This window comes from Mesoplodon densirostris, chromosome 9 (genome assembly GCF_025265405.1).
Source record: "Mesoplodon densirostris isolate mMesDen1 chromosome 9, mMesDen1 primary haplotype, whole genome shotgun sequence".
Taxonomy (NCBI): domain Eukaryota; kingdom Metazoa; phylum Chordata; class Mammalia; order Artiodactyla; family Ziphiidae; genus Mesoplodon; species Mesoplodon densirostris.
In genome coordinates, this window is record NC_082669.1 from 64,524,440 (window position 1) to 64,542,321 (window position 17,882).

Genomic DNA, 17,882 nt, shown 5'->3' on the forward strand with positions numbered 1-17,882 from the left:
GGAATTTTTTTTTTTTTTTTGGCCACCCTGTGCGGTTTGCAGGCTCTTAGTTCCCCGACCAGGGACTGCACCCTCACCCTTGGCAGTAAAAGCATGGAGTCCTAACCACTGAACCACAAGGGAATTCCCTACATGGAATAATTTTTAAAACACTGTTCAAATATTATTTATAATAATAATAAAAATATGAAATAATTTAAACTTCCAACAAAGGAGAATGGCTAAGTAAATTACATTTGACTCAATAAAACATTATACACAATTTTTAAATCATAAAAATTATTTCAAAAGATGATGTAATAACATGAGAAATGTTTAAGATGTAGTATTAAATAATACGTAGTATTAAAAGTAAAAAAATGAGTACCAGACTGTACATCTGATTTAAGTATGTAAAAAAGAAATATGTTTTCACAAAAAAATTGATTAGAAGGAAATACACCGGGCTTCCCTGGTGGCGCAGTGGTTGAGAGTCCGCCTGCCGATGCAGGGGACACGGGTTCGTGCCCCAGTCCGGGAAGATCCCACATGCCGCGGAGCGGCTGGGCCTGTGAGCCATGGCCGCTGAGCCTGCGCGTCCGGAGCCTGTGCTCTGCAACGGGAGAGGCCGTAACGCTGAGAGGCCCGCGTACCGCAAAAAAAAAAAAAAAAAAAAAAAGAAGGAAATACACCAAAATACTAATAATGGTTATTTGGGAGTAGGACGATAATGAGTATTTTTTCCTTCTCTATATTATTTTGTATTTTCCAAACATTGTACAATAAGTACATATCACTTTAAAAAGAAAAAGAAACTTTGAACAGTAGTTTAAAAGCTACATAAATGCAAGCTGCTCATATTATGTCCTTAGATCACATTACTTCCTTATTGTATATAGGCTCTGGGATTGGTCATTTTCTTAAATAAAAATAAACTAATTAAATAAGGCTATGTTGTATTTTAAGCAGCTTCTTAAACAACCAATACAAAATTTTAATCAGATTTCTCCGGCCTGTACTCAAAAACAACCAGAATAAGTTTAACCAGTGAAGAAGAAGTCACTCCTCTCCTTTTTGTCACTCAGATATGTTGTCAAGCGGTGTGGGGACCTGTCTTCTAGCTCTGAAGGTGAGTCATAAATGCTAATGTTATCTTTAGCATATTTCAGAATACAAAGCTACCTTTTACTTTCACTTCTGAACTTTATCTTTCTTTTTTTTTTTTTTTTTTTTTTTTTTTTTTTTTTTTTTTTGCGCGGTATGCGGGCCTCTCACTGTTGTGGCCTCCCCCGTTGCGGAGCACAGGCTCCGGACGCGCAGGCTCCGGACGCGCAGGCTCAGCGGCCATGGCTCAGCGGCCATGGCTCACGGGCCCAGCCGCTCCGCGGCATATGGGATCCTCCCAGACCGGGGCACGAACCCGTATCCCCTGCATCGGCAGGCGGACTCTCAACCACTTGCGCCACCAGGGAGGCCCTGAACTTTATCTTTCTTAAATAAAGTTGTTGTGTTTGAAAGAACCATCTTTGCCCATGTGTTTGGCAAGTTTAAGTGCTTTTATAGGTCACCACCAAATGCCAAGGTTAACAAGTTTTTCAAATGTAATGCAGCCTACTAAATGTTTCCATACTGGGGAAAACAGTCTTTTAAAGGAGAAGAAGAAGAGGAAAAAAAGAAAGTGTCCAGTTTCTTTGGTCAGAAATGTCATTCCATAAATTTACATTTTGAATGTATCTGATTTTATGTTACCTTAAATATAAAATTCAAAATGTTTGCTTCTCATTTTCGGGTACTTTTCATGTACTTTTTAAAGCATATCTCTTACTGAAGGTTGAAATTCCCATTCGCTTTCAAGTAATATCTATACTGATTTAATTTATTTAGAGAATAGTTTTTACCGAAGAAAAAAGAAATCTAAGCCTTAAATTTATTCCAAACCTAAATCTTCCTTTTAGAGCACTTGAATAAGAAAACTACTTTATTTGACGATGCCTTTGCTCCTTCACAAGTTAATTTTATTAACTTACTTTTTCATTGAATTTGTCCACTCACATCTAACTGACCCAAATGCCTTATCAAGTGCCCAAATCAGGTCAAGGATAAGAGCTGCTAGTGATGCTATTTTAAGAGGAAACAAAACGCGCTGAAGCTGAACCAGCTCCTGTTCTGTCAAAATGCACCATTTCTTTGGCACACACATGTTACGGTTCACCAAGAGGAGAAATGGTGAAAAGCTGACAAAGTAGCTCATTCTTAGAGAATAGTTCGGCTATTTTCTCTACGGATATGCACCGAAACCTTTTTAAACAAAAATATGGTTAACATATGAAATTGTATATTTTGATTCACAACTAGGGGATTTAGAAATTATTTGCTAGCTATAGTCATCTATTTATTTCAAGGACAACAAGTATGTCTCTTTTACCTCTTATATCCAGTATCTAGCACACCATCTGCACATAGTAGGCACTCAATAAATATTTGTTAAACTAGTGACACAATAACGTAATTAACTTACTGAAGAGCAACTGCCAAGTTGTATCATACTGCAATAGGCACTGCGGCTAATTAGCTCAGTCTATACGTGTAAAGAGCTGAGGTCAAGGGCTCAATCCCCAAAAAGGTCTTTTGGCCTTGTTCTAGTCAGTTTCATAACTTGTTACAATAAGCCATCTCTCCCATGGATGCAAGAAGAATCAAACAAGCAGAGAGAGAGAGAGAAATAGTTTAACACAATTCATCACCATTCTAAAACAGATAATTTATGTAAAGTATTTATTTAGAAATTAAACTGATAATAAATGAGCTTGTGTCATTTTGATATGGAAAGTTCCAGTATTTCAGTATGTGAGATTTTGTTATAAGAGTAAAATAGTAACATCAACTACTGATCCTTAAACTAATACAAACGAATATTTGACCCCTGTCTCATTTTATTAAAACTGAAATAGTTTGTCACACAGTTCCACTTCTAAGGACAATAATCTTGTGATTGCTATGAAAGAGCATTTAATTCAAAACATTTGGCGAATTAAAGGACTCCTGTTTTTTGGATGAAGGAATTTCAACAATATGCTTTGCAAAATAAATAAGTAATATGAACATATACAAGACATATACCTTTTCCAAGGACCACCAAATAAACTTCTATCATAAATGGAGCCTGTTTCAGAAGTTTGAATACAGAAGAGTTTTAATTTGTATTAAGATCTCACTACTTTAATATCGCAATAAAGTCAACTAGCTCTGTCTGTACATTTTCTCACTGTGAAAGTGGAGACAATGCTACTTACTGCTTCACAGGGGGTGCTGTGTAAATTAATTGTTTAATGTTCTTAAAGCACTGCCTAAGTGCTAAATTTTATCATTAGTGTGCATTGTATATCTCTTAGCAATTATCTACCACCTTAAAATTCTATGGCTTGTAAGGGTGCCTCACCCCTGGAATACTTAGAAAGGTTAAGGAAAGTTCAAGAAGGAATAAAAATGCACTTGGGCTAAGTTAGGGTACAAGAAAGAGAAATTTGGAATTTGGCACGTTTTATTACATGCTTCAAGTTACATGCTTCTCAGACTAAAAACCACTGAACCATTTTAAATGGGTAAACTGCATGGTATGTAATGATATCTCAACAAAGCTGTTATAAAAATAATAATAAATCCAACTTCGTCATCACACCAAAAAAAGTTATATACTCCTTGAAAGTATGGATCATTATTCTAGAAGAAAAACTTCTATCCACATACACTTTGAGATCAAAATATGCTATACAGTTTTAAGAAATCAATTTATAATAGAACTAAGCAGTTTAATTATGCAGTGAGATAGTTATCATTTATTTTTAATAATTTAATTATTAATTATAATAGTTACATATGTAATCTGACTGACTGAAAGAAGATTGAGTCTATCTTGACATAAATAAGGCCAGATCCAATAATGCCTATCTTTGCTTTTGCTTTTTGCTTTTCGTCTTTGAAGAGAAATTCTTAAATGCACAGAATGAAATTTCAGCTGAATTAATAATAACAATAGTAGTAGTAGCAGTAGTAAAAACCTTACATTTGTATAGTGATTTACAATTTTACTGAGTAGCAAGAAATGTGAAGAGTCTGACACTTCACCCAATTTGCACACTAACAATTCAGCCTGCCACAGCTCATGGTTGCTAGCAGAAGACACAAAACTCTTGGATCAGAGACAAAAGTCAGTTTATTACCACAGAATAGCAGTAGCCAGAGCATCATTTTCTTGTGCCAGTTCTCCAAGCCCCAATTGGGACACAACAAGGGCTAGGAGATACTTGTACACACCGTGGGTTGTGTTAAAAGAAAGGAACCTTGAGCATAGAAAACCCCAATCTTTTCCTTCTACTTCAGAGGGAGATACTCTCTCTTCCAAGGCTGTTTGCCATAGCACCATTCTTGAAAAAACAATCCTAAACAAAAGGCTGGCAGTGGCTATACTCACAAGACACACAGAAATGTTAGAGAACCAAGGAGAATTATATGCTAACTCTAGGGTGACCATGTATCTTGGTTTGCTTGGGACAGCCCTAGCTAATACCTGCTGTCCAAGCTGAATACCTGTTGTCCACCCTCTTTCACTCTCCCAGTTTAGACAAGAAATAATATGATCACCACAACTTAAAATTCTTAAGAAATTCCTCTGCCTGGTCAGATCACTGATAATCTCACAGTTAAGGTTTAGGTCAACCAAACAAGAATGGAGGCCAACACCATATAAAAAAAATTAACCCAAATCTTGAACATAAGACCTGAAACCATAAAACTCCCGGAAGAAAACATAGGCAGTAAGCCCTTGACACTGGTCTTGGCGATGCTGTTTTTGGATTTGACACCAAAGGCAAAGGCAGCAAAAGCAAAAATATACAAGTGGGACTACATCAAATGAAAAAGCTTCTGCACAGCAATGGAAACCATCAACAAAATGAAAAGGCAACCTACTGAATGGGAGAAAATATTTGCAAATCATATATGTGATAAGGGGTTAATATCTAAAATATATAAAGAACTCATACAACTCAACAGCAAAAAGACAAACAATCCAATTTAAAAATGGGCAGAGGGGGCTTCCCTGGTGGCGCAGTGGTTGAGAGTTTGCCTGCCGATGCAGGGGACACGGGTTCGTGCCCCGGTCTAGGAAGATCCCACATGCCGCGGAGCGGCTGGGCCCGTGAGCCATGGCCGCTGAGCCTGCGGTCCGGAGCCTGAGCTCCACAACGAGAGAGGCCACAACAGTGAAAGGCCTGCGTACCACAAATAAATTAATTAATTAATTAATTAATTAATTAATTTTAAAAAATGGGCAGAGGATCTGAACAGACATTTTTCCAAAGGAGACATGCAAATGGCCAGCAGGTACATGAAAATGTGCCCAGCATCCCTAATCATCAAGGAAATGCAAATCAAAACCACAATGAGATATGACCCCACAACTGTTAGAATGGCTATCATCAAAAAGATAAATAAGTGTTGGCAAGGATGTGGAGAAAAGGAAACCCTGGTGAACTGTTGGTGGAAATGTAAATTGGTGCAGCCACTATAGAAAATGGTATGAAGATTCCTCAAAAATGAAAAAAAAAAAACTACCATATGATCCAGCAATTCCACTTCTGAGCATTTATCTGAAGGAAACGAAAACACTGACTTAAGATATATGCACCCCATGTTCAATGCAACATTATTTACAATAGCCAAGACAGAAGCAACCTAAGTGTCCATCAATAGATGAATGGATAAAGATGTTGTGGTATATATATGCAATGAAATGTTATTCAGCCTTAAGAAAGAAGGAAATCTTGCTATTCCTGACAACATGGATAGACCCTGAAGGCACTATGCTAAATAAAATAAGTCAGACAGAGAAAGACAAATACCCTCTGATCTCACTTATATGTGGAATCTTTTAAAACAAAAACAAAAACAAAAAAAACCCTCGTAGAACAGACCGGTGGTTACCAGAGGTGGGGGGAGGGGTAGGAGAAATGGATGACGGTGGTCAAAAGGTACAAAATTCCAGTTACAAAATAAGTCCTGGGATGTAATGTACAGTATGGTGATGATAATTAATAATACTATATTTTAAATTTGAAAGTTGCTAAGAGAGTAAATCTTAACAGTTTTCATCATAAGAAAAAAAATTGTAACTATGTGTGGGATGAACGTTACTAGACTTATTGCAGTGATCATTTCACAATATATACCAAACCATTATGTTGCACTCCTGAAACTAATATAATGTTATATGTCAATTATATCTCAATTTTAAAAAAAGAATGGAGGCCGAAAAGGGGAAAGTCAAATCATGCATATTAGTGATTTTAATAATCACTAAATGAAAGGGACTTCAAGTACTTATCTAGAAAGAAATATTATTTCAGGAAAAATTAAAAGCTGGTTTGAACATTAAGACAAGCCAAATAAAAGTGGCAACTGAAGCTTTCACATAGCTGGTATAACATTATATTATTTTGCCTGAATCCTTGTGCATCTTCACTGAAAAATCTCAGGTGATTTTTACCCCCAACTATCCCTGAAACTAAGAACTAATTTTCTGACCTTCCATTTTGAGTTGTAAAGAATATTAAAAACACCCAGTGTATTTCAGCCCCATCCTTTCAATCCACTCCTGCCAGGTTTCCCTTCCTCTCTCACCCTTCCAGACAGCGCAAGCTGTCTGACTTCAACTGCATTCCACTCTCATCCTCATCCCTTTCCCCTACCTTCTCACCCTTGGGCTCAACTCTGACCCTGTCTCTACAATCAATCCTGACCTTAGACAATAATGATTTAATGAGTTTTAACTCAGTACTATGGAACAAAGCTCAATTTACCCCTTCTGACTGGCCCAACTAGCAACATTTTGTCAAGTGCACTTTGGTCTTATTCCATAGGTCGGTGTCCATCCAGAGCTCTATTTATGGTGAGTGAATCCTTGATGGTCTCATTCCCTGAATTTGAGTTGGTACTTCAGGGCCTGGGAATTGTGATCCAGCCAGGCTCTTGTCAGGTCCCTGTCAGGGAAGAGAACCCTAAGTCCTGAGGAAAGTGTTTTACAATAACCAACCTGACCATGCAGATTTTCAGACACCACAAGCTGCTGGATTCTCTGTGTTTCACATGCTTGTTGAGGAACACCATGATCCCCACACAGGACTTTCAAGACACATGTAATTTTACTGGTATGTCTTCCACCTCATATACCATGGAGTGCCCATCTGCCTGGCCTTCTTCTCTAGACCCACCCAGAGTCTCCCGATAATGACCATTTCAAAACCTCAGTTCAATTACAGTCTTGTTCCTTCCCACCTTGCCATTTCTGCCCCAGGTGGCCTGTTTGTGCCTGACTATTCTAAAACATCCTTGAGAATTTCTGCATTGCTATTATCCCTTTACAATTATATCTAAAGAATTGATTACATGATTCCAGCAGGTTCTCAGTATGAAGTCAAGATGATTTAACAAAATAGTCTGTGTTGCAATATAGTCTCAGTATGTGACAGATTATTAGAATGCCTGGACTTTATGAGTTTATGAATTTTCAATTCATATGGGTCCTTAGGGAATTACTTAAATCTCAATGTAAAATAAAATTATAAAAATCTGTAGTAAAAATTATATGTATATTATGATTGTAATTATGTAGAAAAAATTATGGTGTGAGCAAAGCCTGAAAGACAGTCTACAAACAGCAATGTACTTTATACACAAGAGAATAGTTCAGTCAAAATAATGTAATTATGGAATTGTTTTCTTTAAAAAAAAATCCATTTCACATTTTGATAAGAAAAAGGAAATTGTAATATTTATTTACCATGAGATAATACTTCGCAAGTATGCTGAGATAACTCAATGAAAAATACTGTAGTTATCAATATTTTCTTTTTTTTTTTTTAAAGGGTACTTTATTTTTTTTAATTTATTTTTGGCTGCATTGGGTCTTTGTTGCTGTGTGCGGGCTTTCTCTAGTTGCAGCAAGTGGGGCTACTCTTCATTGCAGTGCATAGGCTTCTCATTGCGGTGGCTTCTCTTGTTGCGGAGCACAGGCTCTAGGCATGCGGGCTTCAGTAGTTGTGGCACACAGGCTCAGTAGTTGTGGCGCATGGGCTTAGTTGCTCTGCAGCATGTGGGATCTTCCCAGACCAGGGCTTGAACCCATGTCCCCTGCATTGGCAGGCAGATACTTAACCACTGCACCACCAGGGAAGTCCCAATGCTTCCTTTTTTTTTTTTTTTTTTTTTTTTTTGCGGTATGTGGGCCTCTCACTGTTGTGGCCTCTCCCGTTGCGGAGCACAGGCTCCGGACGCGCAGGCCCAGCGGCCATGGCTCACGGGCCCAGCCGCTCCGCGGCATATGGGATCCTCCCAGACCGGGGCACGAACCCGTATCCCCTGCATCGGCAGGCGGACTCTCAACCACTGCGCCACCAGGGAGGCCCCCAATGCTTCCTTTTTTAATGAGCTCTTCCTTAATCAAATCTTTGTTTAGCTGTGTATTGATATAGAACATGCTCCCTTTCATATGCACATGTGTGTTTTCCACAGACTCCAAAAGGTTAACAACTGTTATATACCATTATATACTAACAGTTTGGTCTAATGGATAAGGACTGAATCAGCAATCTTAGTATCTTCCTCTTAACTCTATGACCCTGGCAAGCCAGTAACATCTGTCACCTGAGTTTCTCTTTCAAAACGAATAATAATTATTGAATTAGGAAAGTGCCTATAAAGTTTATTAAAAGCCTTTAGTGAAAATGAAAATGAATGTAAACTAGTATATTATAAAGACCCAGTTCAGCTAGTCTACTTTTCCAATACATGAAATTTTAATTTGATAGAAATGTGTTCTTGGATTATAACTAAGATTATTTGCCATGGAATGTAAATTAGACTATTAGTATATTAAAACACTTCAATAAATATCAGAATAATATTTTGACATAAATTTTCAATGAGAAACATTGAAAATAGTATGACATGTAAAGACATATAATTCTTTGCATGGCCCAAAGATAGGATTTACAATTGTAAAGAAAAGAATTAACTGGTAAAGATGACTCTGTTAATTAGCAAATGGTTATCTCTAATTAAAAATTTTTAAGTTCCTTTCAAATGTATAGTAGTAATTCCACAGATCCACATATCATTGTAATGATACCCCTACAAAAATCCTGCTTTTTCACAAGTAACTGAAGAAATATTGCAGCAAAGATTAATTACCATCCCACTGTCTAAAAGTGTACCTTCAAGCTGTTAAATGAGCAAACAGAGATCTATTATGACTTTTACAAGACTGTTACTCTCCATGGGGATTACTGCTATTAACAGCAGGAAATGCATCATTTAAAGACATTAAAATTAAATGGAAATGTTTTCACCCATTTAAATAAAAGTCCTTGTTCTTTACTTCACAATAAAACTTGCTTTCACTAGCTTCTTTATTGTAGGAGTTTATACAAAATTTTCCTGGTCCTGCCATTTCAGATGGCTTTTATACATTTTAATCTCTATATTCCATTTTCTTTTCTATAGAAACAGTGGTAGAGGTATAATTTAACAATATTTACAATCTGATACATGAGGACTTGGTTCCAACTATAAACATTACTTGTAATATAGCACTATTAGCTACTTATTTCAAATTTAGACAAATTATTTATACTCAAGAATCTTAGATCCTAAATTTGTTAGCTTTCTTCCCTTATGTGCTAGATTCTATGCAGGGATTTGATTTTAAAAAAACATAAAATATATGTGTGAATATAAAAAGAACAAGTGGAGAAGAAGAGAACAATCTCTATATTTTAAAATATTAAAAAATGATGACATGCCATCCCCAAAAATCAAATTGGAAAATATTGAAATTTATTTTCATTCTCAATACTAGCCAGAGTGCAATGAAATGGACATTTATGCTCACTTCATATGGGAAAAAATATTGGTCCTTTCTGGAAAGCAATTTGGTCATATGAATCAAGAGCCTTGCATATAATCTCGTCCTTTGACTCAGTATTACTACTTTTGGGAACCCACCCTTAGAAAGTAATGCAAATGTTGACTATTTACCCCTGAAGATGTGCTGGAGTTGTTTATGATAACACAATGCTGGAAACAATCTAAAAGCCCAACAAAGGGAATGCTTAAAGCAAATATGGTAATAGAAAGAATAGAATATTTTACAACTATTAAAAATTATGGGGCCTCTCTGGTGGCGCAGTGGTTGAGAGTCCGCCTGCCGATGCAGGGGATACAGGTTCGTGCCCCGGTCTGGGAGGATCCCATGTGCCGCGGAGCGGCTGGGCCCGTGAGCCATGGCCGCTGAGCCTGCGCGTCCGGAGCCTGTGCTCCGCAACGGGAGAGGCCACAGCAGTGAGAGGCCCGCGTACAGCAAAAAAAAAAAAAAAAAAAAAAAAAAAAAAAAATTATGTATACAAAATATTGTTAAGTGAAAAGCCAAAATGCTTATGATATAATGTTAAATGAAAAAGGCAAAATATAAAATTGGTTGTGTTGAGACCTCATCAAACTTATAAGCTTTTGCACAGCAAAGGAAACCATAAATAAAACAAAAAGACAACCTACAAACTGGGAGAAAATATTTGCAAATGATGTAACCAACAAAGGCTTAATTTCCAAAATATACAAACAGCTCATACAACTCAATAATAAAACAAAAAAACAAAAAACAACAACCCAATCAATGAATGGGCAGAAGACATAAGTAGACATTTCTCCAAAGAAGACATACAGATGGCCAATAGGCACATGAAAAGATGATCAACACTGCTAATTATCAGAGAAATGCAAATCAAAACTACAATGAGGCATCACCTCACATGAGTCAGAATGGCCATCATTAACATGTTTACAAATAATAAATGTTGGAGAGGATTTGGAGAAAAGGGAACCCTCCTACACTGTTGGTGTGAATGTAAGTTGGTGCAACCAGTATGGAAAACATATGGAAGTTTCCTTTAAAAAGCTAAAAATAAAGCTATCAAATGATCCAGCAATCCCACTCCTGGGAACATATCTGGAGAAAATGCTAATTTGAAAAGATACATGCACCCCCCCAATGTTCACTGCAGCACTATTTACAGTAGTCAAGACATGGAAGCAAACTAAATGTCCATTGACAGATGAATGGATAAAGAAGATATGGTATATATATACAATGGAATACTACTCAGCCATAAAAAAGAATGAAATACTGCCACTTGCAGCAACATGGATGGATCTAGAGATTATCATACTAAGTGAAGTAAGTCAGACAAAGACAAATACTATATGATATCACTTACATGTGGAATCTAAAATATGATACTAATGAACTTATTTATAAAACAGAAACAAACTCACAGACATAGAAAACAAACTTATGGTTACCAAAGAGGAAAGGGGGTGCAGGAGGGATAAATTAGGAGTTTGGGATTAGCAGATACAAACTACTATATATAAAATAGGTAAACAACAAGGTCCTACTGTATAGCATGAGGAGATATATTCAATATCCTGTAATAAACCATAATAGAAAAGAATGTGAAAAGGAGTATATATGTATAACTTAATCACTTTGCTGTACACCAGAAACTAACACAACATTGTAAATCAACTATACTTCAATAAAAATGATAATGATAAAATAAAATTGTTATGTATATTATGATCTAAATGGGAATGAAGAGAGGAAAGTGAATTTAAAATAGATCAAAAGGAACTGTGCCAAAATAACAGTAGTGGTAGTTTCTAGGTTGAGGAGATAGTAGGTAATTTTTTTCTGGTTCTTAATCATTTTCAGTACTTTCTAAACATTTTATAATGATAATGTAGTATTTTTATAATCATAAGAAATCAATGGGTTGGGAATTGCAAGCAAATTTGACCTTTTAAAAAGTGGGGACATGGGGCTTCCCTGGTGGCGCAGTGGTTGAGAGTCCGCCTGCCGATGCAGGGGACATGGGTTCGTGCCCCGGTCCAGGAAGATCCCACATGCCGCGGAGCGGCTAGGCCCGTGAGCCATGGCCACTGAGCCTGCACATCCGGAGCCTGTGCTCCACAACGGGAGAGGCCACAACAGTGAGAGGCCCGCGTACCACAAAAAAAAAAAAAAAATGTGGGGACATGGAAGCTAGTTCTTCATAAATGGTCCAATTAAAAAAGCAAATTATCTAATAGTATTTGTACATTGATTCTACTTTTGTTTTTTAAAACAAATTCACAGAAACAGAAAGTAGAATGGTAGTTACTGAGGGGAGGGAGAATTGGGGAGTTGTTGTGCGGGTATAGAGTTTCAGTTTTTCAAGGTGAAAAGTTCTGGAGATCTGTTGCACAATGTGAATATACCTAATACTACTAAACCATACACTTAAAAACAGTTAATGGTAAATCTTATGTTACCTGTTTTTACTGCAACTTTTTAAAAAGCATAATTATATGAAAACTGGTACGTGTGTGGGTGTGTATCAGGATAAAATACAAAACTGTTAGCAAGAGTTTTCCCTTAGAAATAGGGAAAGGGGATGGTCAGGAGGGAACTTCTACTTTAAATACTTCTGTATAATTTGAATATTTTCAGTAAGCCAATACTATGTTTACATCTTTTTTTTTCCCCATTGGAGTGAAATCTAGATCCATTTGTGGTTTCTTGATCCTAATTGCTATAACTTTCAATAAAAGAGTAATGAGCTAAGTCACTTGTATCCAATTTAGCAGTCAATAGAAGCATGCAGCCTGCAGATCAAAGCAGGACTGGGAAACATTTAAACACATGTATCATTTCCCTCAGAAGTTACCTGAACTTTTACATCAACTCTTCAATGTCAAAGTGTTGTATACTTAAAGAAAAGATCATAGTACTTAAGGGATAGAATGGAATAAATGAAATATATAAAAACTACTGGAGTTAATATCCAACATATATAAACAGCTCATACAACTCAACATCAAAAAAACAAACAACACGATTAAAAAATGGGCAGAAGAACTGAACAGACATTTTTCCAAAGAGGAAATGCAGATGGGCAACAGGCACATGAAAAGATGCTCAACATCGCTAATCATCAAGGAAATGCAAATCAAAACCACAATGAGATATCACCTCACACCTATCAGAATGGCTATCATCAAAAAGAATACAAATAAAAAATGTTGACGAGGATATGGAGAAAAGGGAACCCTCCTACACTGTTGATGGGAATGCGAACTGGTGCCACTGTGGAAAACAGTATGGATGTTTCTCAAAAAATAAAAATAGAACTACCATATGACCCAGCAATTCCACTCCTGGGTATATATCTGAAAAAACCAAAGCCCTAATTCTAAAAGATACATGCACCCCAATGTTCATAGCAGCATTGTTTACAATTGCCAAGATACGGAAGCAACTTGTGCCCACCAACAGATGAATGGATAAAGAAGATATGCGTATTTGGAAATGGTTTGAGCCATTGAAACTTATATATATATAAAATATATATGGATATTATTATATAATATTATATATTATATATAATATCCCATTATACATATTATATATATTAATAATGGGATATATAATAATACCCCATTATATATAATACATATTATCAAAATATATATATTATATATTTAATATTATGATATTTATTATTATATATATATTAATGGGATATTAGCCATGAAAAAGAATGCAATGTTGCCATTTGCAGCAATGTGGGTGGACTTGGAAGGCATTATGCTAAGTGAAATAAGTCAGACAAATACTGCATGATATCACATACATGTGGAATCTAAAAATACAACAAACTAATGAATAAAACAAAAAAGAAGCAGACTCACAGATATAGAGAACTAGTGGTTACCAGTGGGGAGAGGGAAGGGGAAAGGGGCAATAGAGGGGTAGGGAATTTTTTTAAAAAAAAGGTTACTATGTGATTATATGAAATCGTGTGTGAAACTTTTGAAAATTGTAAAGCACTATATTAATTAATTTATGTATTTATGTATTTATTTATTTTTGGCTGAGTTGGGTCTTCATTGCTGTGCGTGTGCTTTCTCTAGTTGTGGCGAGAGGGGGCTACTCTTCGTTGCAGTGCATGGGCTTCTCATTGCAGTGGCTCTTGTTGCAGAGCGCGGGCTCTAAGTGTGTGGGCTTCAGTAGTTGTGGCTCGTGGGCTCTAGAGCACAGGCTCAGTAGTTATGGCGCATAGGCTTAGTTGCTCCGTGGTATGTGGGATCTTCCTGGACTAGGGCTTGAACCCGTGTCCCCTGCATTGGCAGGCAGATTCTTAACCACTGCGCCACCAGGGAAGCCCTATAAAGCACTATAGAATTTAAAGTATCTTTCATTCAATTTTTAAAAATTAAATAAGTAAATAAATAACTGCTTACAGGGTTATTGATCAGTTCACAGTCAGCACAATAAAAATTTAAAAGGAAAAATGTTAAGTACTTATTAAAATTACCTATATAAGATGAGCTAATTAATAACAGAACATAACCATTTGTAACCAAAATTTGTATGTCCATTAATTATGGCTATTTACAGCAGCACATTATCTACCTGCTCCAAGTACTGAAAATCAGTGTCTGAAATCTCTGGATATGCTAACAAAGAACATTCATTCATTTATTCATTGACTCATTCAGTAAACCTTCATGGAGCAGTTACTGCTGTGTCAGACATCATGTTGAGTCTAAAACAAAAAGAAATATCAGTTTTGAAATATTTCCTGGGCACCACCTGTATTTAGCACTGTGCTAAGCATGGTGGCAATTATTACAGAGGAATGTGGACAGGCAACTATCACCTCTATACAATCAGCATTTAAAATAGAACTTTAGAATTAGAAGGAATATCAAAGCAGTCATTTCTTACTTTTTTGGAGTTAACATTTTTTAATGAACTGATGATTCGATTAGATGGTATTTATTTTCCTTAAAGCCTTAATTGGGAAAATAACACATTTGAAACCACATGAGTTCCAGTGCTTTATTTTAAAATTTTACAAGTGTATGAATCCAAAAGTTTAGAAATCATTGTCCTAAAGGTCATCTAGAAAAAAGTATGTAATTCCATAGGCAATTGGAATGGTCTCTAAGTAATAGAATGGTAAGATTGGAGCAGTATAATTGTGACAGACTAGAGGCTCATTATTTGTTGACAGCTCCTTACCAGATTCTAGCAAAGGTAATTTAGTGAAATGTAAAAAAATCAAAAATATATAAAAAGGAGAAACTATTACATAGAATAATACAGAAAATATGAAATACAAATAGATATGTTTCAATTGTTCAAACCATTTCCAAACACGCACACACTCATACACACACACCCATCAACTCAGCAGCAATGAAGTTAGTGTGTGTGCTAAACTGAGATATCAAAATCAGCTCAATATACTATGCATAACCTGTTCGACTCTGCTGTTCACAAAGCCTAAGGAAAACAGTAAGTCTCGAGGTATTGCCTCTAATTTTTTCAAGTCACTGAGATGTAATATTATTTATTTAATATTTTTGTAAATGGAGTAAGCAGTACCCCAATTTTAATTTTTTTAAACTAATAAACTTTAATTTATTTATTTATTTATTTATTTATTTATTTATTTATTTATTTATTTATTTATTTATTTATTTATTTGCAATATGCAGGCCTCTCACTGTTGTGGCCTCTCCCGTTGCGGAGCACAGGCTCCGGACACGCAGGCTCAGCGGCCATGGCTCACGGGCCTAGCCGCTCTGTGGCATGTGGGCTCTTCCCAGACTGGGGCACTAACCTGTGTCCCCTGCATCGGCAGGCAGACTCTCATCCACTGTGCCACCAGGGAAGCACCCCCAATTTTAATTTTTGATTACGACACTGACCCAAATATAATTTGTCACTGCCTTGGCTTTCTCAGAGTACAGAGTAAGAGAAAAAGTCAAGACTGATAAACCCTCTTATTTATTTTGAGTGAATGTACCAAGAACAGTTCTACAAATAATGGGATGAATCACTGCATTGCAGAAGACAGCATCTGCCAAGGTTCCATTTTAAAAAGCTAGCATTTCTATAGCTCCCTTTGTTCTTCCCTTGCTGTAGGGCAAATGTCTCTATTTAGGGCACACTGTTTATAACATCAAATAGTGGCTAACCATCAGGACTCAATAATTTGATTGTCAAATTGACAGCTTCATTTTTATTTCTCTTCTAAAATATGTATGTTACCTTTTATTTTCTTCTTGTATCACTTTTCTATTGAAAAGCTGCTCTTTTAATTTTTTTTTCTTTACACAACCCTCATCAAGCTACCTGCTCTGGGCTTTGTGATTATCCCCTGAACACATTTCTTTATGAACATGAACTTCTGGACATTATATAAGCTATTTGATTTCAGCCTTGATCTTCAAGGAAACTTTCCAGGGTGCTGTACTTGTGGTTTCTTGAGTAGACCTGCCTGGAAACTACCAACATCTGCCCAATGGAGCCAAGCCTTTGTCCTCAGCAGTAGTTCGCAAACTTGATGGCATTAGAATCACCTATGCAGCTTCTTAAACACATGTAGGCCCAACTTCAGCCCAGTTTGATTAAGATCAGAAATTTTGGTGATGGTACCCAGGCATGTGTAGTTTCTAACTTTCTCTACCTTGCGAGAACTGAGAAACACCGAAAAGAGGTAGAAATTAACTAGTATTTCCACAGTTATCTCACTGACTTGTCATTATTTCTCCTCTGCTACACTGTGAACCTCTTGAAGACAGTATTTGGCATAGCAGATTTTCAATAATTTCATTTAAAATAAAAATCCAAACTCTTTACCATGGCTTACATGGCCTGGTGTCATCTTTTCCCTGCCTGTCCATCTCATATGCCCCCCTTGCCCCTGAGTTTCTTGCAAACATGCCAAATTTATTCCTATTTCCTGGGCTTTGCAGTTGCTGTCCCCTCAACCAGAAAAACTCTTCCCCCAGTCCTTTCTTTATCTGGCTCTTTCTCATCATAAAGGTCTTTGCTGGGTCCTTAGAAAGTCCTTTCCTGAGCAGCCTATATAAAATAACCACTCCCCCTGCAGTCTCTATCATCTTTCACTGTCTTTTTTTCTTCTTGTTACTCACCTCTATAAAAAATTAACTTTTTTATTATGTACTTATTTACTGTCTATTTCCACCCCCCTGCATCCCATCCTCTCCCACACTAGATTGAAAATTCCAAGAGACTCAGAACTGTGACTTCTTTGCCATTACAACCCCAGGGCTTGCTTACTGGGCTTGGAATAGATAATAAAATAATAAATATTTTTGAATGAACATTGAATAAGCATTTGAATGAATGAATGACAGCATCAACCCAGCAGACTGTTCAAAAGTTCAGGACTTCTTGGCTTATGTTTTAGGAACATCTTTTTTTTTTTAATTTTTATTGGGGTATATAGTTGATTTACAATGTTGTGTTAGTTTCAGGTGTGCAGCGAAGTGAATCTGTTATACATATACATATATCCATTCTTTTTTAGCTTCTTTTACCGTATAGGCCATCATAGAGTACTGAGCAGAGTTCCCTGTGCTAAGCAATAGGTCCTTATTTGTTATCTATTTTCAACATCTTTTTTTTAAATTAATTAATTAATTTAATTTATTTATTTTTGGCTGCATTGGGTCTTCGTTGCTGTGCGCAGGCGTTCTCTAGTTGCGGCGAGCAGGGGCTACTCTTCGTTGCGGTGCGCGGGCTTCTCATTGCGGTGGCTTCTCGTTGTGGAGCATGGGCTCTTGGCACGCGGGCTCAGTAGTTGTGGCGCACAGGCTTAGTTGCTCCGTGGCATGTGGGATCTTCCCGGGCCAAGGATCAAACCCGTGCTCCCTGCATTGGCAGGCGGATTCTTAACCACTGCGCCACCAGGGAAGCCCCTCAACATCTTTTT